Below are 23,807 nucleotides of genomic sequence, written 5' to 3'. Positions count from 1 at the left end.
CTCAGGTCACGATCTCACAGTTTGTGGGTTCGAGCCCCGCATCAGGCTCTGTTTTGGCACCTTGGAGCCTGAAGCCTGTTTTGGATTCTGTGTGTCCCTCTCTCTCCGCCCCTCCCCCATTCACGCTCTACCTCTCAAAAATAAACCAACATTAAAAAAAAATTTTTTTTTAATCTTAATGTGTGAGTCACATGGGCCGGAGAGGAAATAACATCTCTTGCCCTTAAATATCACACTTCATAGGTTCTGAGGTTTTTGAGGGAAACTATACCAAACGTCTACCTCCTCAAGTGGAGGCAGCCTTCATGAGGGAAAGGTCTCACGCCTACGTTAGCAATCTGCAAGAGAAACTGAATGGCAGTATCTTTGGGAGGAAAATCCAAATGAGGTCATTTGAGACTGGCTGCTCCCGTTTGTCCTAAGATCCGAGATGAGAACTGAGTTTAATATAAGAACCAAAAAAACCTCTCCTTTTCCTCGCAAAAATACGTTTCCAGGAGAGGATTAGAAAACGAGTTTTACTGTCAGCATCTCCAACAATTACTGAATATCCAGCTTTTCAGAGGCCAGCTTCTGTTCCGTCCAGACCTCCTGGCGCTCACTGCACAGGGCGTTGGGACCTCGAGCTATAAGCTCTCCTTTATCAACTAACCAGTCATTTTCAATCTCGCTGAGCCTCAGTTCCCCTATCTTTAAATTTTTTAAATGTTTATTCATTTCTGAGAGACAGAGAGAGACAGAGTGCAAGCGGGGAGAGAGGGAGACACAGAATCCAAAGTAGGCTCCAGGCTCTGAGCCCGACACGGGGCTCGAACTCACGGACGGTGAGATCATGACCTGAGCCGAAGTCGGACACTTAACTGACTGAGCCACCCAGGTGCCCCCTAACTATCTGTAAAATAGGGTAAAGTGTCTTAAAATCTGAACTCTTGACAGATAAAATGAAAGCAGTGTATTTAGCACGGCGTTTGGTTCCCAGATAGCAGACTGGATTAACAAATGTAAGGGAGGACATTCCTTTGTGGTTTCAAATGTTCCTGATCAGAACCAATGTGGCCAATGGCTGGCCTCACACATTACTGACGGGTCACTAATTACAGAATCAGCATGAAGGAGCAAGACAGCAAGGAGCCCAGGCCACCCGGGACGTGCGTCCTGGGCGACAGTCACTTCCATGCTCCCCCACGCGGGCAGCTCTTCTCCCGGTCTACACCACCTCCAGGTCTCTGTTGAAAAGGCTGGCTGCTCACGTCTTTTATAACAACGTGATTTCTGCAGTCAGTTTACCTGACACAACAATTTCAAATGCAAGTCACGTGTAGGCACACAAAAACGAGACAAGGCACCGGCACCGGTAGTTGCCAATGTGAGTTGGAGAATCACTCATGATCAGAAGCCCCATGTGAATCGTCTGTGACACATTATATCACAAAGGCGCACAACTGGCTCTGACAAACCAGAGTGTACATGGATCGTCAGGACACGAAGAAACTAAGTCACGTTTTCCCACACAACACGCTTGGAAAAAGTACCTTCTAGGAACTCTGCATGGGCAGAAAGGAATCCCAGAGGGGGTAGTATTCTCATGGAGACTTCGGGCAAATTATACTAAAGTCATCATTTCTCCCCTTTCTCACAGTTGACTGGCCAAAACTGGGCTGATAAAAATTTCCTACCTAACGTGTATGCATTCACTTTTTATTCCAATTCTCCACAAAAAAAAAAAGGATTTATAAATGTTTACTATGAATTTTCTGGAGACGTCACATACGGTTTTCTAGGAGAATAGAGTTTTGAACATTGTTCCTTCTTTTTGTGTTTGCTTTTTGTTCAGCTTTGAGAAATAATTGACAAATTGTAATATATTTGAAGTGTACCGTGTGATGATTTGATACACGTGTACGTTGTGGAAGGATTCCCGCCAAGTTGATGAACACATCCATCATCCTACATATTGACCTTTTTATGGGGGGGAGGGCGCAAAGGGGAGAACACTTATGTTCTAGTCTATTAGCAGATTTCAATCACGCAATACCGTCATGTGAACTCCAGTTATCAGTGCACATTCGATCATGAGACCTTACTCGTCTTGTAACTGACAGTCTGAGCCCTTTTGCCAACATCTCCCTATGTCTCTCCTCCCCAGCCAGGCAACCTCTATCCTAGTCTCTGTTTCTACAAGTTTGACTTTTTTAGATTTCTCATGATACCTCATGTTCTTAAGATTGCTTTGGTATTCACGATCTTTTGTTGTGGTTTCATAAGAACGCTAGGATCATTTTTTCTCATTTCTGCGAAAAACACTTTTGGGATTGTGATAAAGATTGAAAGCAATTTGTAGACTGGTTGGGCAGCATGGATATCTTACGATATTTATTCTTCCATTTATCCCAATCCATGAACATCTGTATCTGAAGCTAAAATGTACGGGTCAAGGAACCAAGGTGTGGTGGTTAGGAGTGACCTATCTCATTATCATTCTCAGGATCCAGCGCATAATCTATACTTCTCTCCCCTATTAAATCAGTCTATGTAAACAGGTTCTGTCTTGGAGGAAGGCTGGATGGGGGACATTCTTCGTAGCAGAGACTTGAATTTCGACAAATAGAAAGCTATGACAACCAATGGTTATTTGAGTTTCTCCTGCCAGTAGACCGGCAGGTGGCCAAGAGATAAAATACTCTAGTACCGGAAGCCACTAACCCTTCGGTTGGGAGGTGGGATTATGACAAGCAAGGACAAAGGTGGGTGTATCCGGAGCTCAGGAGATTCACTGGGGTCCCTCCTGGGCCATCCAGCCTCTGCGAAGACCTTCAGTGGGCAACTGTAGGAATCACGGTCTGGGAGCACAGAACCCAGATGTCTGTACACACGAATATCTTGATCACTTTGCGGAGCGGGCAACCTAGATCGTCACGTGTGTTGATGCTGGCTGCGGTAAATCTGGAATCTGTGGTACAAAAGGGAAAACCTGAGTGCAATACGAGAACCCTGTGTTATTTCTTAACAGTGCATGTGATTTTACAATTATTATTTAAAAACAAAGAGTTTTTGTAGGTGTGCAGTACAATCCTGAGTGGCCGTGACCTTGCTAAAGCAAGGATGAGCCCTGAGGAGCGGAACGTGAGACCAAGGCGGACATGGGGTGCTGAGAGGGGGCCGCAGAAGCCGCCGGTGCCCTGCTCGCTCTGCTCTAGCGCTGCCTTGTCTTGTACGGAACTCTGGCAGCCGAACACGCTGTGCAAGCGGAGAAAGGACCAGGAGGGTCATCCTCTGAGCAACCCGAATGCAGGACGACCGGCAAACGCATATCCAGCCTGGCTTGCCTGCCGCCTGGCACACCGTACACGTTTTACACGCTGGCCCAGAGATGCGAGCGGCGGTGCGCTGATCACCTGCAGCGGCAGTGCAGGAAGGGCCTCCCTCCTTTCCCTCTCCCGTGCTTTCCACACTCAAGGCCAAAGCTCCCGAGAACCGCCTCCCGAATTACGTGTGCTCAGACCCTTATGGCAGGTGGTCTGCTTGAGCCAAAGACAATTTATGCTATGACTGTATCTGAGGGGACTTACTTTTGCCTCCAGCACTTTAAGGAATATCTGGGATAGGAGACAAACATGTTTGACCACACGGCATGTTGGGAAACAAAGTTAAGAGCACAGCACTATCGCTTTATTCCTGTTTCCAAGTAGGTGTGCGGGACTTGTAAGTATGCTCGCCCCCTTATTACGTCCCCCAGTTTTGCTGACACTCTTGGCCGCTCTGAAGGCTGGAAGTGGCCCAAGCCGTCTGGTGTGTCCCCCAGCCTTCATGCTCATCCCCTAATTCTTCCATGATCAAGAAGGTGATCTCTCTTGGCTCTTCTGAGGACCCACAGGCGCACGGGAATTACCTCCCCTGGGGCACATTCTGTCCTGGAAACATGATCCCAAGTCTCTCCGTGTGTGACAAAGGGAATAGATCGAGATTTTATTTTTTTTAGTGTTTATTTATTTTTGGGAGACAGAGACAGTGTGTGAGCAGGGGAGGGGCAGAGAGAGGGGGAGACACAATCTGAAGTGGGCTCCAGGCTCTGAGCTGCCAGCACAGAGCCCGACACGGGGCTCGAACCCACAAAGTGTGAGATCATGACCTGAGCCGAAGTCGGATGCCCAAGCGACTGCACCACCTAGACGCCCCTCCAGTCGGGATTTTTTTTTGTTAGGATCATCATATTTCCTCCTCTTGCATCCTTTCTGTCCAGGCCAGAAAGCTCTTTATTGTGCAAAATCATTGCTTCCTGACATTCTTATCCCGTTCAGTTCTGCAACCTTAACTGTCTACATCCACCACTGTGAATTGATCTTATTTCTAATAGTATTTCATTGAAACCACAGAACGTTAGAGTTGTAGAGACCTTTGGTTCCCCCGGCATATAGATGAGGACAGCGCGGTTCTGACGGCCTAGTTCACAGATGAAGACGGTCGCTCACATAACCTCAGGGAATCACTAAGGAGGACAGTAAGTTCACGACAGAGCTAAGACCTGAACAAATCAGAGTTTGACTGTGTTCCAGGGACGAGACAGACAGAACGTGAAAACACTGACATGGCATGCATATGCAAACATGCAGTCGTTTTTTCACTCTTAACCAAGCCAGAGGACAGCTGTTAATTCATCAGCGTAACACTTCTAATTGCATTGGTTGTAAGACTCACATGATTGTGAAGATATTAAAATGTAAAAGCCGGCATGTTAGAATTCCGTGATAATTGACATTTATAGAATGTCATGTCCAAGTGGCACACGTATGTTACCAAATCCTCACGACTTTTGTCGGTCTGCTCTATTACAAAATTAATTCCTCCTCTATACCAGTAACCCAACACTGAACTACTTGGAAATTATTTCTTCACTCTTTTAAAATTAAGAGTCCAGGGGTGCCTGGGTGGCTCAGTCGGTTAAGCAGCCGACTTCGGCTCAGGTCATGATCTCGCGGTCCGTGAGTTCGAGCCCCACATCGGGCTCTGGGCTGACAGCTCAGAGCCTGGAGTCTGTTTCAGATTCTGTGTCTCCCTCTCTCTGACCCTCCCCCGTTCATGCTCTGTCTCTCTCTGTCTCAAAAATAAACGTTAAATAAATAAATAAATAATCTTAAAAAAAATAAAAATTAAGAGTCCAAAGAAGTCTTACCTGTCATGTCACTACAGAAAATAAATAAATAAATAAATAAATAAATAAATAAATAAATAAATAAATAAATGCCGCTGGTTCACACATTTTATTTTGCATTAACATTATCTGGAGTATTTATTAAACAGAGATTCACGTGGGGCGCCTGGGGGGGCTCAGTCAGTGAAGCGAACGACTCTTTGATTTTGGCTCAGGTCATGATCTCATGGTTCATGAGTTCGAGCTCTGCATCGGGCTCTGTGCTGGCAGTGCGAGGCCTGCATGGGAATTTTTCTCTCTCTCCCTCTCTCTCTGCCCGTCCCCTGCTCATCCTCACTCTCTCTCTCAATAAATAAAATCAACATTTAGAAAAATCCCACAGACTAACGGCCTTCACTCAGTAATTGGGGGCGGGAACTCAGAATATTCTAAGAAGTTCCCTGCGGATGCTGCTGGTCTTCAGAGGATGCTTTAATTGGCATTTGCTTAACTGTCCTTTTTTACATTTTGTGTACATTAGTCTTTTAAGAGTTAAAAAGTCATCTTGCACGAGCGAGTTATCTAATTTGCGTGTTCTACAGTTTACATAGAGTTCGAGGGCGTATCAGTCTGTGTGCTCTCTGGTCACAGACACTAATAGGTGCCGTGATATGGGCACCGGGGTTCACAGTGTGAACGGTCGCCTGAGGAGAAAGGGGTGCAAACTGGTAAAAAGGGCCACCAAACTTAAGCCTCCAAAGTGCAGAGCAGGGCCCCAGAGGGAGTCGCCTTGAAGCTGTAACAGCAGAAAAACGAACAAGGAACAAGGTGCCGCTGTGCTTCTGCCACGTTTCTGCAACTGGCGGCTCTTCTGTTCATGCCCCATGACTTCCTGAGCAGGTGCAATGTGCCCACCGTCTTGCACGTGCAACAGGCCCCTTTATCCCTTATTTCCCACCCACCACCCGCAAAGGGGATCACAGAGTAGAAAGCACACTCTTCTCTGTAGTCACTGGCGTTAGGGTGTGAAAGGGAAAACTGTCACCAGAGCTACAGGACCCAGAGAACAAAGGACTCCCTCTTCACAAGTACAGTAGCACATTCTTTAGGCCTTCTAGCCTCCTCCTCCCCCCTACACATCCCTTCCAAGACCACTGCAAAGGACGCAGCGCTTCTGACATTAGATAATCTCATTATTTAAGAAACGGTGAGGGTAGAACACCACAGAGAATAGGTTGGAATAATTTGGTCAGGTCTCCAAAGCTAACATGTAATGCGGCCTTTTTTACTTATAACATCCTAGGCAGCTGCCAAATGATCTCATATTTATTAAGTTACTCGTAACTAGCGCATGAATAAGAGACTCAAAGACAGATCTGAAAGCGTAACAGCTTTGGAGTTAGGAATAGGATAGGAAGAAAGAAAAGGACGGAAGGAGGGAGGAGAGGAGGGGTGGAGAAGGGAAGGAAAGAAGGAACCAAACACGCAGACTGAGTCCTAGTTGGGCCACATGTTCTAGGCAAGCTCTTGAGAAATCACTCGAAGGTTCACAGCTCCATTCTCTGCTTTTTAAAAACACCTGGTTTTCGAGTTTGTTGTAAACCTTAAATAAGATCAATATGGATCCCATCTGGCGGCATTCTAACCAGATCAACTGTTTCGAGTTTGATGAGAGCTTACAAATATTAATATAGCAAGATACTTGGTGTATATTAAAATTTTACAGCTGAAGCCTAATTATTGTCTGATGCCTGACCGCTCCAGGATCTTCATCACTTGTCCTGTCCTCTAATAGCAGTGTCTCTGGTACACGTCATAGATCATTTTAAAATTCCTTCTCAAACTGCTGCATCTTATCAAGTATATTTAGTCTATGTAAATTTTTTATTAGCAATTATCTGGACTAATTTCTATCTTATTTTATACATTCCTTTACTACGTATTTATTTTTCTTTTCAGGCTTCTATTGGATTGGATGTTTTTTCCCAGAGACAAAAAACTTTATTACGCACAGCACACTGAGTAGTAAAAGCATCCCGCTCCTCAGGGCCCAGTCCCACGGGGCTAACATGGAGGGCCCTAGTGTGAGCTACACATACAGTGGGTTTGTCATATCGGAGGAGCACAGGCCATGGGGGGCCATGGGGGTCATCTTTTACAGAAGACAGCGAACAAACCCACTTTCTCCTAGAGACGTCACTTCCTTCCTCAAGGTGGCTGGCTGCACATACAACCCTGAGAAATTGCCCAGGCAGGGTGGTCGGACTGTGCATTCTTGCCATGCCCAGCAGTGATGCTCAGGCAAGGGCTGTTTGCCTGCCCCAATATCTGACCCTGCACATTCCTGGCGGAACTTGAATATTTCTTCACATGAGTATACAGCTCCATCTGTCATCCTGATCAATCTGACCAACAGAGACTCGGGCTAAAGATATTTAATTTGTCCTGCACAGAGTATAATTATGGCTATTATCAACAGAACTTCCAGCAGCAAGATGAGGCCAACCCATGCACCGGCTTCAACCAGGCTGCCCAGTCACTTGTGAGTCCCAGGGGGACGAGTAGGTCTTATTCAGACATCCAGGATATAGTCCAAGGCAGCATTCAGGGATCAGAACAAGACTGTGGATATTTGGAGGGCAGGTTCTGACTGCTCACCCTGACTTCCTGCCAGCTGGGGGCAAGCTACTCCGGGCGCACGCGCACGGCTGTTTGCCCCGGGGCTTGGGCTTCAGCAAAAGCTAAAGTTGCTAAGCTCAGAGATGAAATTGACTGAAATGAATCGCAAGGCATCATCTAAGCCATCCCCTGAAGTTGTAAGGTTTCAAGTCTCCAAAGTTCCAAAATAGGTGCAGGAGGCAGGTTCCATCAGGGCAATGTGTTGCCCTGGTGGGCAGACTGATTCCTGGTGCCTCCTTCTCTGCCTGCTTCCCAGGGTCCTCTCCCTCAAGTGTCTGCATCAGCTACGTCTCACGGGGGAGCCAGGACGAAGCCAGAAGGACACCCATGGGGGCTCAGAAGGATGGGGCCAAAAGCACACCCCACTGGGGCCGAAAGGACAGAGGCAGAAGGACACCCCACAGGGGTGGCAAGAGGGCACCGGAAGGATACCCCACGGGGGCTGGAAGAACGCAGGCAGAAAGATACCCCACGGTGGCTGGAAGGTCAGAGGCGGAAGGAAACCCCTGGTGGGCGGCAGGATGGAGGCGGAAGGACACCCCACAAGGGCCGGAAGGATACCAGCAGAAGGACATGACCACACTTTCTCACACTTGGGTCTCTTGTATTTTGCCTGAATCCAACTAATGCAAATAATAGAACCGGGTATCTTGACCAAATACGATAGTTTCTAATTCACATCAGTGAACTTCACTTTCATGAAACACCTTTGCAAAGTTCATTAACTTTCACCTAGTTTTGAACTGTTTTATCCACACTGTGATGGATTCAGCATTTATACTTCAGCATTTATACTTCAGTTCTCTTTTCTCTATCGTTGCTGACATTAATGAGAAGTGACGTAACCAACGGTGCCACATGCGTGAAAACATGAGCTAAAGAACTATCTGAAAATAATAGAAGATAGTGGCATTTCACGTTTTAATAGGATAAGGAAATAAATGGCAACAGCTATTATACATTTATAAAGTGTAACAACCTTCAGTTATGTATAAATTATAATTAAACAGAACAGCGTATTGATCAAAAGAAATATTTGTGGCTACTATTCATGAACATTACATTTTAACATGGAAAGTAAACTATTTATAGAATTTTGTTTCCTTTTAGAAGCCTCTTCAAGTATATTCTGTGTTCTATTTTCCATGCTATGATTTCCGAAAATAAAGAAGAATCTCCTTTGTGTACACACATTTTCTTCACGGCAGTGTTAAACACACAGGCTTCAAGTCCTAAAATAACCAATAATAATTTTTTTTCGGCAGTAAGCAATATTAAAGCAAACTTATTTTCTCTGGGAATTGAAGGGCCAGTTTGTGAGTTTTCTGGATGGTTTTTGCATTTGAATACCATTGAGTTCCTTCCACATTTATGAGCCTAGTTTATTTTTCTAGTGACCCTGAAGTTGTTTGTGGTGAGTAAGTTAAGGAATTCCCTGAGCTTGCACCAATCAGTTAACAAGGCCCAGGACAAAAGCACCCGAGAATAGATAAACAGGGCAAAAGTGCCTCAGCATAGTATAAAAGCAGAAAGCTGCTTCCACAGGACTAAAGCCTCCCAATAGGTAAACAGATAAAACAGGGCATACCACCACAGCACGGTGAAACTTCCAGGAGCTAATTAGTGAAAGAAAGGAGCCTTGTTGACCCTGCAGTAGCACGCACCATCTGTCTTAGCCCCTAGACCAGTTAAGGTGAACAGATACCCGCCTGGTGCCTGCTGTAAACAGCCATGTGCCCCGCGCCAGGATTCTGTTTTGTACTGACCCAAACCCCTAACACCGCATATCTTCGTAACCCCCTTTCCCTCACACAAGAGTTAATGTTCACGGTTTCACTGTCTCTTTGTGCATGTCCATCATGCTTGTAAGCCTTCTGATCCTAATAAAGACGGAGCAAGGACGCTTCCTCCCGGCTCTTGTTTCCTCCTGGACATTAGCCTCCCTCACAGTTAATTCTGCACCCGATCTCTTGCTGGACAACAGATTACTCCAGCCTCAAAGTCTGCAACAGTTGTTCACTGTTTTTTTTTTCCTTCCATATTTTCTTAGATTACATTCCTTCCATATTTTCTTATATTATGGCTTTTTCTGTCATATTCTTATAACCTTATTTATCAAAGAATTTGAGCCATATTCTCCTAGGCCAGAATCAAAGGACAGTTGAAGTATATCATATAGTATTAGTCTCCAAAGATGCTCCCTGCCAACAATGAGCCTTTCCTCCAGGAAAATGTCTAGAGATGGGTCTATTTTACCCTCAGGGAAAAGTTCACAGACAACCTGTAACACTCTGTGAAAGGCTGGGGCAGGTGCATACTGATTTAAGAATCAGATTCTGTTTCCTTAGGTCCCAGTAACTTATTCCAGTGCCCTCTCACTATTTTCATAAGGGCTGCCTGTTGCCCTAATCCAAAGTGCTCCAGGTAGCTGTGTCCTGAGTAGGTACACATAAAACTCTTCTCACGCTCACTTATACTGTATCAAATTTTAAATTACTATCTACATTATAAAACCATAGAGTTAGATAAAACAGAGCCTTTAAAAAACATTTACTTTAACATTCTCATTTTACAGATAAGATGACTGAGTCTCCAAAACACTAGTGTTGTTATTCACCAGGTTTGGAACACGAATCCATGTTTCTCAAAAGCAGAGTCACCACCCCCTGCACTAAGACATGTGCCTTCAGGGTGAAATACAGTCTTCAATCACAGCAAGGGAACTGATACGTCCTAGTCATCAATTTCAGTGGTGTAACCATATGTACGCCACATGCAAAAGTGAGAGGGAACAGCTGGCTGGAAAAGAAGGAAGCTCTTACTGCATGAACAGTAAGTGCGGCTGCCGATGATTTCCAGGACAGAACACAATGTAAACAGAGTGCAACAGACAGAGGTATAAGCCAGATGGGGGACTGAGATGTTCCAGGCCCTACTTCCCTCCCTTAAACATTAAAATACACACACACACACACACACACACACACACACACACACACACACACACTCTACCAAGACTGAATCGTTAAGAGATAAATCTGAATAAATCTCTAATTAACAGGTTGATTGAATCAGTAATCAAAACCTCCCAACAAAGAAAAGCCCAGCCCAGTGTCTCCAATGAATTCTGCCAAACATTTAAAAAGGAATTAAGCCAATCCTTTTCAAATTCTTCCAAAACACTGAAGAGGAGGAAACACTTCTGCTAGAGATTGTTTGTGTCCTCCTAGAATTCATATGTTGAAATCTTAACATCCAAAGTGATGATATTAAAAGTTGGGGTCTTTGAAAGGCGATTAGGTCGTGATGATGGAGACCTCAGGAATGGGATTCTCGCCCTTATACAAGAGAACCCACAGAGCTCCCTCATCCTTCTATCATGTAAGGACCTAATGAGGTCAGGAGTATGAATGAGAAAGAGGGTCCTTGCCAGACACTGAATCTTCCAGCACCTTGATCTTGGATTCTTCAGTCTTAACAACTGTGAAAAATAAATTTCTGTTGCTTATAAGCCACCAGTTTATAAGCAGCCTGAACTAAGACAACTTCCTAACTCATTCTATGCAGCTAGCATTACTCTGATATCAAAGTGAGACAAAGAAAAACAGTAACAACAAACCTACAGACAATTATTTCTCATGAACATCGATGCAAGAATCTTCAACAAAATACCATCAAACCAAAATTCAAATTATATATTAAGAGAACTATTCACAAAACCAAGTAGGATTTACTCCTGGAAAGCAAAAATGGTTTAACATATGAAAATCAAACAATGACATAAACCACATTAACAGAATGGAATAAAAAAAATTATCTCAATTGATTAAAAAAAAAAAAAGCTCTTGACAAAATAAAACACTCCTTCATGATAAAAGCACTCAACAAACTAGAAGAAAACCCTCTAACAAAATAAAGGCCATATATGAAAAATGCATGGTAACCACCAAATTCAAAAGTAAAAATCTGAAAGTTTTTCCTCTAAGATCAGGAACAAGGCAAGGATCCCCTCTTTCTGCTTTTATTCAACATAGTAATGGAAGTCCTAGCCAGAGCAACTAGACAAGAAAAAGAAATAAGAGGCATCCAAATAAAAGAGGAAGAAATAAAATTATTTTTGTTCACAGATGACATGATCTTACAGGCAGAAAACCCTACATATTCCACACCAAAAAAAAAAAAAAAAAGAATAAACAAATTCAGTAAAGTTACCAAAAAAATAATAAATCCTCACGTGTATGGTAAAATATTAGACAATGGCACCATGACCATTCAATGGGAAAAGGGCCCTGTTCAGCAAATGGTGTTGGAAAACCGGATACTTGTGTGCAGAAGAATGAAGTTAGACTCTTACTTATACCACATACAAACTGACTCAAAGTGGATCCAAGGCTCAATCTAAGAACTAATTAAACTCTGAAACTTTTAGAAGAAAACACAGAGGGAAAGCTTCACTACATTTGATTTGCTACTGTTTTCTTGGATAGGACACCAAAATCAAGGCAACAACAAAAAATTAGGTAGGTTGGATTTTATCAAAATTAAAAACACTTAATATTAAAATATTTTTTAAAAAGGTGCATCAGGGCACCTGGGTGGCTCAGTCAGCGAAGCATCTGACTTTTGATTTCAGCGCAGATCATGATCTCATGGTTCATGAGATTGAGCCCCTCATCAGGCTCTGTGCTGTCAGCACAGATTCTCTCTCTCGCTCCCTTTCTCTCTGCTCCTACCCTGCTCTCTCTCTTAAAATAAATATACATTAAAGAAAAAATATATTTGTGCATCAATGGCTATAACAGAGCAAAAAGGTGACTCATGGGATGGGAGAACATATCTGCATATCATATATCCAATAAGAGATTAACATAGAAAATACAGAGCTCCTACAATTCAGCAGCAAAAAATCAAATGACCTGATTAAAAAAGTCACAGGACTGAACAGACATTTCATCTAAAAAATGACCAACTAGTTAGTATATGAAAAGATGCTCGACACTGGTCACTGGTAATTGATGGGGAAACGCACATCAAAACCATGAGATACTACTTCATACCCATTAGTGTGGCTATTATCAAAAACAACAAAAAAAGCTAGAAAGTAACAAGTTTTGGTGAAAATGTAGAATAACTGGAACCTCTGTGCATAGCTGGTGGAAATGTCAGATGGTGCACCCACTGTGGAAAACAGTATGGTAGTTTCTCCAAAAATTGAGCCTAGGATCACCTTATCCAGCAATTCCACTTCTGGAATTTCAGAAGAAGTGAACACAGGGACTCCTATGGATATTTGTACATACACATTCATAGCAACGCTGTTCAAAAGAGCCTAAACGTGAAGCAACCTAAGTGCCCATTGATGAATGAACAAACACAAAATGTGATATATACATACAGGAGGAGAATGTTATTCAGACTCAATGAAGAAAAATTTGACATTGAAAATACCGTGCTAAAAGTAAGCCAGCCACAGAGGAACAAGTGTTGTAGGATTCTACTTATATTCAATCTCATAATAACTCTAAATATATTAAGTCTCATAATAAGTCTCATAAATTCATAGAGACACAAAGTAAATGGTGGTTGTTAGGGGCTGGCTTACTGTTACTGGGTAAGGAGTTTCAGTCTGGGAACATGAAAAAGTTCTGGAGGCAGACAGTGGTGACGGCTGTACAACAGTGTGACTGCACTAAATGCCACTTAATTGTACACTTGTAGTTAGAATGGCAAATTTTGTCATGTATGCTTTTCCACCATAAAGTTCCAACATCTGAGACGCCTAGGTGGGTCAGTCGGTTGAGCATCCAACTCTTGATCTCAGCTCAGGACATGAAGTCACTGTTCACGAGTTCAAGCCCCGCGTCAGGCTCTGCACTAACAACGTGGAGCCTGCTTGGGATTCTCTCTCTGCCCCTCCTTGACTGTCTCTCTCTCAAAATAAACATTTTTTTTAAAAATTGCAAGATCTATATATTTCAAAATGTTACATTGTAGTACGAATGAGCCTCTCTCCTTCATTTGGAGATTTCCTAAAAGGCTGCATCTGCCCCAATTCGTGTGCAATTTTAAATATATCTTGACCCGTGCCTGGCTTGAACTGAGTCTGAGCCCCTGAGAAATAAGGCTCACAAGTTATAAGAAGAATAAGGAAAGAAACAACTCTCGGGTACCTGTAATGTGAAGGGCAGTGTATTCTGTGGTCAGAATACACAAACAAGGAAGAGAGAGTGTCAGCGATAATTTCCCTAAAACATGGGGAGTGCCAGGTGGAACCGGGCTCGGGGTGCGGAAGGTCACAGGAGCAATCTTGGGGCTCTGCTCTGAGATGCGCCAAAGATTGCTGAGGTAAGAACAGCTTTTGAAAAGGTTTGTCAAAGCGTCACAAATATATTACATATTTTTAAGATAACAATCATAAAGTTGTGATAGTTTCACTGTCTATAAAACAACTTCTAACTGCTGATAAATGTGTACTCCACTGAAGTGTTATGAAAAGATCAGCAGAAACACCGGAGAGGAGAGAGTACCAATTAGGAACAGACACGATCAAAACATTTCATATTTAAAGTTTTCTTGCATTTCCACCGCTAACAGGTTGCCATGGCAACTCAGTCATCTGGAGATCCTCCGAGATTAGATTAAAACACCATACTGTTCAAAGTCAACATTTTCACTTTTACTAATTATACTTTTAACAAAAAGATGACAATTATTTGAGATTCATTAATTTTTTTAAAAGATACTGTTGCTCATAGGGAAAGTCTTGGAGACCATTGAGGTCAGGAAGAGTCTGTGACAAACGGCCGCCCCCGAAGAAACCTCACCACCACCACCCCCCAACAGCTCTCAGCAACCCCCCCCCCCCCCCCCCCCCCCCGCCACCATGCGGGCTGCAGGGGGAGTCGGTGTGGGTTGGCTGAGGCCTGCGGAGCGCAGAGGGGGCGGGACTTCATCACAAAGGAAATATCAAACAGAACAGGACCAGGACCGCACGTGAGACACGTGACTTCCGGAAACCAGAGCAAGGAGGAAGGAGCTCTTAGCTTTCAGAAGTCTTCCCCGGAGCCCCCGAGTCCAGGCCCAGCACGTGGGCCTGGGGACCGTCGAAGGGAACTCGCGGGGCAGAGGGTCACAAGCCCCCCCGGGAGGCTATACCTGTGTCACCGCGGGGGAGACGCAGCGACGGAGCAAGCCCGGGACCCAAGGCGCCTGTCACTGGTATGTCACTCGGACGCGTCGCCGGGGCCCCAGGTGACAGGTGAGCACATCACACACCTGGTTGCAGGGCAGGGCCCGGCCAGGAGGGGTGGGGTGCAGCCGTCCCTCCGCTTGGTTCCCCTGGGACGCGGGGACGTCGGAGGACCCACGCGCTCCCGAAGGGGCAGGGCTGAAGCTCCCGGGGGGGGGCGCACCTGCCTCCCCAGGTGAGCCCAGCGTTCCCGTGCCGCCTTGTAGGCTTGTCTCCCAAGAGGAAGATGTGTGGAGTGACAAGGGACAAGTGGCCGTTTCCGGGCACACGATCCTGTCACCGCAGACACCTGCCCGGGCACCAGGAGTGGATGCCGACGGCGGGGCCAGCAGGATCACGTGCCTGCCACCTGACACAACTCTGTCCTCGCTCGGCGCAGGAGCACGGTGGGGGCCTGGGCAGGGCCACCGGCAGGCCTGGACTCCCGTCTCAGCCGGGCTGCACCCGTGGGGCCTCACTCAGCGCAGATGAGCTTCGGGTCCGGGGACGTCTCATCACGTTCTACTTCTGCTTATGACAAACTCCGGCAAGTCAGCTCTTCGGAGACGGAAATGTGCACTCCCCGATCAGGAGGTGTGCCCGTCCTGCACAACTCCGCAGGTGCGTGTGTTACACACTGCGCTCGCACAAGCCCGCCGTCACACCTCCTCCAGCACAAGTTCCACTGCCTCAGGACCACCCCCTCGGCCTCAGGCTGCGTCTCCTGCCACCACCGCGTCCTGTCATCCCACCAGGCCCCAGCCGTCCCGGGAGACCAGGCCCTCCCTTCCCTCCCGGCTCCCCAGTCCTGCTCAAAACGGGTCTGTCCATGGCTTCCGGGTCTCCAGCCCAGCAAGCTGGTAGCGCCAAGTGTGCCAAGATCGTCATGGGAATCATGCAGCGTTTCTCACGAAACAGCCCCTAAATCCACTGCGTCATAATCACGGGAGGGGGTTGGCAAATTTGCAAAATCTGAACAGGGGATTGGGAACCAGAATCTTCAGAGACAGCTGAAATCAACATTAAAAAAAACACATCTGGGCCACTTGGGTGGCTCAGTCGCTTGGGCGTCTGACTTCGGCTCAGGTCGTATCTCAAAGCTCGAGTTCGAGCTCCTCCACGGGCTCTGTGCCGACAGCTCGGAGTCTGGAGCCTGCCTCGGATTCTGTGTCTCCCTCTCTCTCCGCCCCTTGCCCGTTCCTGTTCTGTCTCTGTCTCTCAAAAATGAATAAACGTTAAAACAAAACAAAACAAACAACAACAAAAACCTCAACATGAGTCTACTGCACATCACACTTTAAGGTTAGCTATCTGTCTCCCCAGATAACACATCTGGGTCACTGCAGGGAGTCACTGTATGTGCCAGTGACCCGTGGAAAGAAACCGAGCTCGATGGCCCCGAATATCCCGGCTGCTGCTACAGTCGGTTTGTTTCTGTAGGTGAAACCATAGATCCTCAGTTATTTATACTATCATCAGTAACAACGCGATATAACTAGTTAATACCTAAAACCATTAAATGTCTAGTACCTATGAACTAATAATCCTGATTTAAAACTGTACACGACAGGGGCACCTGGGTGGCTCGGTCGTTAAGCGTCCAACTTCGGCTCAGGTCATGATCTCGCGGTTTGTGGGTTCGAGCCCCGCGTGGGGCTCTGTGCTGACAGCTAGCTCAGAGCCGGGAGCCTGTCTTCAGCTTCTGTGTCTCCCTTTCTCTCTGTCCCTCCCGTGCTTTCTCTCAAAAGTAAATAAAACATAAAAAAAATTAAAATTTATGCTGACAAAACTCTGCTATTTTCACTAAGATAATCTAAAAGATGACAAAATCAGTATGAAAATAAATGGATAATAGTTTAAACATCTATTCGCTTTTGTCTCTTACCTTCTAACTCCTTTTTTAAAAATCTTTTTTAATGTTTATTTTTGAGAGAGAGAGACAGAAACAGAGAGGGGGAGGGGCAGAGAGCGAATCTCCATGCAGAGCGTGGGGCCTGTGACCCGGGAATCATGACTCGAGCAGAGATCAAGCATCAGATGCCCAACCCCCGGGGACACTCAGGTGCCCCAAGGATGGAGAGTGTTCATCCACATTCCTGCTAAGCATGTATACTTCTGTGGGGACAGAGATGCCTGGAGGAAGACAGATTTTTAATTTTTCTATAATTTTTTATTATATATAATTTCATATACTTAACCATCTAGGAAATATTAGATAGGCTTCACCTGACATTGAACAAAATGAGTGCACTCTGTTCTTAATACAAAATTTAAAATGAGCCAGGCTGTCCATTCAGCTTCCTTAGAGGTAAACTAGATTCACAGATGAAAAATAGCAGACCATGGATAGCAATCAGTCCTACGATGAAGTGAGGAAGGTTTCCCGTAGCTTCCGGGTGCCTTCATGATTGAAATAAATGACTCCTTAAGAAATAACACAAGATAAAATTAAGCTATAAAGAAAGAACAATGCCTGCCTTCAGTTTACAATTTATGTAAATGCACATACACTTAAAAAATATGACACTCAAGATACTTCGCCAGGAAAAACAAAACACAACACTAAACAGCTTTATAACTTAAGTTTCCAAACTAAAATTAAATATTATAACCTGTCTGACCACAAAAACTGATTTTATGGATGAGTCACTTAACAAAGACGTCTCCCTTAAATCGCGCTCTCGTTGACTGGGAACCAAGGTCTAGAGACAGGTGAACTACAAGGCAAAGGCCACACCTTCTCCTCTGTGGGCAGAGTGACCCCCGCAGCAGCTATACAGGCTGCCAAGGAGAGGCCGTGTCTCCAGCAGCACCTGCACATCTGAGGACCACCCATGACCGGGGGAGGGACAGGACAGGGAAAGAGGAAGACGACAGTGGCAAAGCGCCGTGAAGAAACGGGCCTCATGCCATCTGCTTCAGGACGTCAGCAGCAGGATGGCCCTGGGCCCCTGGAGGATACCACACCAGGCCCAGAGGGACCCCCAGAGCCCCAGGCGCCTAGCCCACAACTGCCCGGGCTGTGCCACCAGCTCCCTGTGCGCACGCGTCTGCCAGAGGAGTCAAAGGAGAAACCACGCTCAAGCTACGGAGCCACCTTCCAAAAGAAACAAGGTTCCTAATGGCCAAACCGTTGAACTGTAAGATCCACAGTCAACAGAAAACCCTACTTAAGGACGGTGACTGATACTTCAGAGGCTGAAGCACAAGTGCATGTCTCCCAACACTATGAACAATCCCAGACACGTGGTGTCACAGAAAGACAGTAACCCTCCAGCAACACAACTCGATGGTATGGAAAACTGCAATCCGATAACAAATTCAGAACAGCAGTCATGAAGAAATTCAACAAGCTCCAAGAAAACTCAGAACAGTAATTCAGTGAACTGAGGAACAAAATTAATGAACAGAGCACTTCTTTACGAAAGAGAGTAACACTATAAGGCAGAACCAAGCAAATTCTGGAACTGAAGAATTCAATAAAGGAGGGGAGGAAGGAAGCATCGCTCCAGACAGAAGAAAGAACAAGTAACCTCGAGGACACAGATAGAGTGCAGCTCAGTGAGGAGGCGAACGAAGATTGTAAAGTAGGGCAGAAACCCTACAAGAGCCATCAGTTTCCATCACAAAGGTCAAAAGGGCAAATAGAAGAGTGACTGCTATACCAGAAGGACAAGAGGAAAAGGGGACAGTCTACTTAAATAATAGCTGGGAACTTCCCAAACCTGGGAAGAAATTGGCACAGGTTCACAAAACTACTAGAACACCCTATCATCTCAATGTGAAAAGACCTCTGAGACACATGACAATGAAACTGTCGAAAATCAATGATAAAGAATATTTCTTTAAAAATTTTTTAATGTTTATTTATATTTGAGAGAGAGAGAGAGAGAGAGAGAGAGCGCGCGCGCACAAGGCAGGGAGGGACAGAGAAAGAGGGAGACACAGAATCCAAAACAGGCTCCAGGCTCCGAACTGTCAGCACAGAGCCTGACGCAGGGGCTCAAACCCACAAACCCTGCGATCATGACCTGAGCCGAAGTTAGATGCTTAACAAACTGAGCTAACCAGGCACCCCTCAATGATAAAGAACCTTAAAGGCAGCCAGGGAAAGTAACCCTTAAAAAGAACCCTGTTAGGCTCTCAGCAGAAGCCCTGCGGGCCAGAAGAGAGTAGAATGGCACATTCAAAGTGCTGACAGAGAAAACTGGCCAGCCAAATATACTTTACGTGGCAAAACCACCCTTCAGATACGAAGGAGAAATAAAGGCATCCCCAGATAAATAAAAGCTGAGGAAGGTTGCCAACCACGAGAGTTGACTTGCAAGAAATGCTAACAGGAGTTCTTCAAGCTGAAATGCAAAGGTGCTAATCGGTGACACGAAAGCAGGACAGTGCACTGCACTTGGGTAGGTGAGAAGTAAACAGCCAGAATTACAAAACTAACTCTGTATTGGAAAAGCACCGTGGCCACTTAACTACAGTAAAAACACTCTATAAAGTAATAAATTCACAGCATAAAATAGGTAAACTGTGACATTTAAAAACATAAAAGAGGAGGAGTAATAGGGTGGAGCCTTTCCAGGGGAATGATGATAAGCTGCTTTCAGCATCAAAGAACTTTTATCTGAGATGTTTTACATAAGCCTCATGGTAACCACAAAGCAACAATCCAGATTCACAAACCATTAGAAAAAGAGGGCACTGAACACATTACCATGGAAAACAACCAGAAGGAAAACAGTAAGATGGCGTTTCCAAGTCCTTACACATCAATAATGGCTCCAATGTAAGGAGACCGAATTATCCAGTCAAAAGGCACAGAGTGACTCAACGGATAAAAATAATAAGACCCAACTCTAAGCCGCCAAAAGAGACTCGTTTCAGCTCTCCACACAAATAGGCTCAAAGTGAAGAGATGGAAGAAGATACTCCGTGCAAGTGGAAATCAAATATACGGCGAGGGCAGCCATACTTACATCAGACAAGACAGACTTCAAGCCAAAAACAGTGACAAGAGACAAAGAAGGCTGCTATATGATGATAAGGGGGTCAATACATCAAGAAGATAAAATGATCATAAACATATAGGTACCCACCATTGGGACACCTAAGTACAGTAAGCAAATACTAACAGATATGAAAGGAGAAATAGACAATAATACAAAAATAGTAGTGAACATCAATACTCTGCTGTCAGTTATGGATAGATGATCCAGACAGAAAATCAACAAAATAAACACTGGAAATGAACCACACGTTATACCAAATGACTTAACCGACACAGATACAACATTCCATCCGATACCATCAGAATACACATTCTTCTCAAATGCACGTGGACCACAGATTGTGACAGGACACAAAACAAATCTTAGCAAATTTAAGGAGACTGAAACCATACCAAGGGTTTTTTTTTTTTTCCTCACCACAATGGTATGAAGTAGGAATCAACAAGAGAAAAGGTAGAAATTCTACAAATATGTGGAAACTGAACGACACACTTCTGAACAAACAGTGGGTCAAAGGAAACATCAAAAGGGAAATAAAAAATTATCTTGAAACAAAGGAAAATGGAAATACACCAAATCTTATGGGATGCCACAAAAGCAGCTCTGAGAGGAAAGTTTAGTGTTATGTGCATCTATTAATTAGATCTCAAATAAAAACCTAATTTTACACCTCAAGGAACTAGAAAAAGAACAAATTACGTCCAAAGTTAGCAGAAAGGAGATAATAATGATCACAGTAGAAATCAGTGAAATAGAGACCAGAAAAACAATGGAAAGGATCAATGAAATTAAAAGCTAGTTTTTCAAAAAGGTAAATAAAATTGACAAACCTTTTGCTAGACTAATTAAAAAAGGGAGAGGACTCCAATAAAATTAGAAATCAACTGACACTACAGAAATACACAGGATCTTAAGAGACTACTATAAACAATTATATGCCAACAAATATAACCTACAAGAAATGGATGAATTTCTGGTAACACAGCGTATGCAAAGACTGAATAAGGAAGAAACAGAAAATCTGAACAGACCAATAACTAGTAGTAAAGTAATTGAATCAGTAATCAAAAACCTAACACAGAAAACTCCAGAACCAGGTGATTTCACTGGTGAATTCTACCAAACAATTAAAGAAGAATTAACACCAAGTATTCTCACACTGTTCCAAAAAAACTAAACAGCAGGGAACACCTCCAAATTGATTCTATGAAGCCAAAATTACCATGTAACCAAAGTCAGAAGAGAACACTACAAGAAAGGAAAATTAAAGACTAACATCCATGATGAATATAGATGCGAACATTGTCAACAAAATATTGACAAACTAAATTCAAGAACACATTAAATAACATAAAAATGATTATATACCATGACCAAGTGGGATTTATCTCTGGATGCAAGGATGGTTCAAACACATACCAATCAATAAATGTAATACAGCACAGTAACAGAATGAAAGATTTAAATAATCACATAATAACCACAATAGATGATGAAAGGGCATTTGACAAAATGCACCATCCTTTCATGATAAAACTCTTAACAGATTGGGTACCAAAGAAACATGACATATAAAAGGCCATGTATAACAAACCCATAGCTAACATTACACTCAATAGAGAAAAATCGAAAGTTTTTCCTCTGAGATCAAGCAAAAGACAAGGATGCCCACTCTCACCCCTCTTACTCCATCAATACAGTAATGAAGTCCTAGCTAGAGCATTTAGTCAAGACAAATAAAAGGCACCCAAATTGGGAAAGAAAAAGTAAAACTGTCATTATTTGTGAATGATTTCATTTTGTATATACAAAATCCCAAAGACTCTACCAAAAACCTGTCGGAACTTCAGCAAAGTTGCAGGATATAAAATCAACATACAACAATCAGTTGCAACTCTATATACTAATGATGTAACATCCAAAAAAGAAATAAAGAAAACTATCCTAGTGACAATAGCTTCAAAAACAATAAAATACCTAGGAATAAATTTGATCAAGGAAGTGAACATCTGTACATTCAAAAATACAAGACCTTGCTGGAAGAAGCTGAAGAATACACAAACAAATGGAAAGACACCTTGTACGTGGACTGAAAGAATTAATAGTTGAAATGCCCATACTACCCAAAGCCATCTATAGATTCAACACAATCCCCATCAGAATTCCAATGGCTTCAAGTAAACTAAAAAGAAAAAAGAAAAAAATCCTAAAATTTGTATGGAACCACAAAAGGCCCTGAATAGCTAAACCGATACTGGAGAAAGAACAAAGCTGGAGGCACCTCACACGTCCTGACTATACTACAAACCACAGTAATAATACAATATGCCACTGGCATAAAAAACAGACACGTAGACCTAGAGAACAGAATACAGAGCTCAGAATTAAACTTCCACAAGAAGAGGTAACAAGTGTGGTGAGGATGTGGAGAAAAGGGAACCTTTCCGCTGATGGTGGGAATGTACATTGGTTCAGCTCCATTTCTGCATGTACACCCAAAGGAAATGAAAACGGGGTGTCAAAGAGAGATCTGCACTCCCCTGTTCACTGCAGCATTCGTCACAATAGCCAAGATGTGGACATAACCTAAATGTTCATTGTTGGATGAATGGATAAAGAAGCAGATACGTTACACGTTATATAAAATAGTCTCCATATATATCGTACATATCCAGGTACCTACACTTATCATTATCTATTATCCAGTCATGTTAAAGAACATCTGCCATCTGAGACGTGGATGGACCTTGAGCAGTTAAGCTAAATGACGTATGTCAGGAAGAGGCAGGTAATACATGGGATCACTCACGTGGAATCTAAAAACGCCGAACTTGTAAAAACAGATCAGAATGATGACTACAAAGGACGGGCGGGGAAAACAGGATGGACACTGTTTGAAGGGACAGACTTGTAACGGGTAGTAAATAAGCCCTAGAAATCTAATGCACAGAACAAAGGAACCCAGACAATACTGTTATATAATCACCAAGCTTGCTAAGAGCCTAGAACTTAAGTATTCTAACCACTGAAAGGAATGATTATTAATGTGACAGAGGTACTAATTATGGTAGCTTCACACAACAATGGCAATCATACTACAGTATATAAACACATCAAATTAACATGTTGTACACCTTAAATGTATACAACGTTATGTCAAATATATTTTTATTAAAAAACGGAAGAGTAACTGACACATAGCTACTCTGAAATGTTAAGTGTGTGATCAATAAATACTAACAGAACACAACTACCAGGGAGTTAGTACGATTCTGAATCTGCATGTAATTAACAACTTAGTCTCAAAACATAAAGGAATGAATGAATATGACTGCGTATGTGTGTGTGTGCGTACACACACACACACACACACACACAAATTTCAGAAAAAGAACAAGGCAAGAAATTTGCCAGAAATTGTAAACCTTGTAAAGAAAATCTCACCACCACTGGCCAGACCATCCCCTGTTCGAGCTGGACAATGGCAAGGCTAAATTGCAGGCACTGTGACTCACACCAGTAACTGTTGTATGATGTCGAAAACAAGCAAACCCAATTCCATTATTTAGCTATAAAACAAAGTGTTTTCCTTGAGGCACATGGAACTCCATAGTTTCAGTGTTTCGCCTACATAAAAGATATACCACATGCAATAATGACTATTAGAATTACCTGAATATCTACTAGCCCTTTCTTTCTGTTGTTATAAACCTAACATTGTTTTTCACTGCCTACTTCTTTAGACCACTGCCACCACCAC

The 23,807-nt window shown here is 43.7% G+C and overlaps 1 protein-coding gene across 2 annotated transcripts in view; it reads right to left on the bottom strand.

The window, feature by feature from the left end:
• Positions 1 to 2,346: 2,346 nt before the first annotated feature.
• ZWINT (ZW10 interacting kinetochore protein) overlaps positions 2,347 to 23,807 on the bottom strand; it is a 32,866-nt gene continuing 11,405 nt past the window's right edge. The window contains exon 9 of one of the 2 annotated variants that reach the window (XM_006937712.4): positions 2,347 to 2,950. The gene's annotated coding sequence lies outside the window, so the exon portion shown is untranslated. Of the gene's footprint in view, positions 2,951 to 16,740; positions 17,460 to 23,807 lie in introns of those variants that run through there. The other variant, XM_019814189.3, reaches the window with a different exon arrangement.

The sequence above is a fragment of the Felis catus genome, chromosome D2 (assembly GCF_018350175.1).
Source record: "Felis catus isolate Fca126 chromosome D2, F.catus_Fca126_mat1.0, whole genome shotgun sequence".
Classification (NCBI taxonomy): Eukaryota; Metazoa; Chordata; class Mammalia; order Carnivora; family Felidae; genus Felis; species Felis catus.
This window is presented reverse-complemented; position numbering and strand designations above follow the sequence as displayed.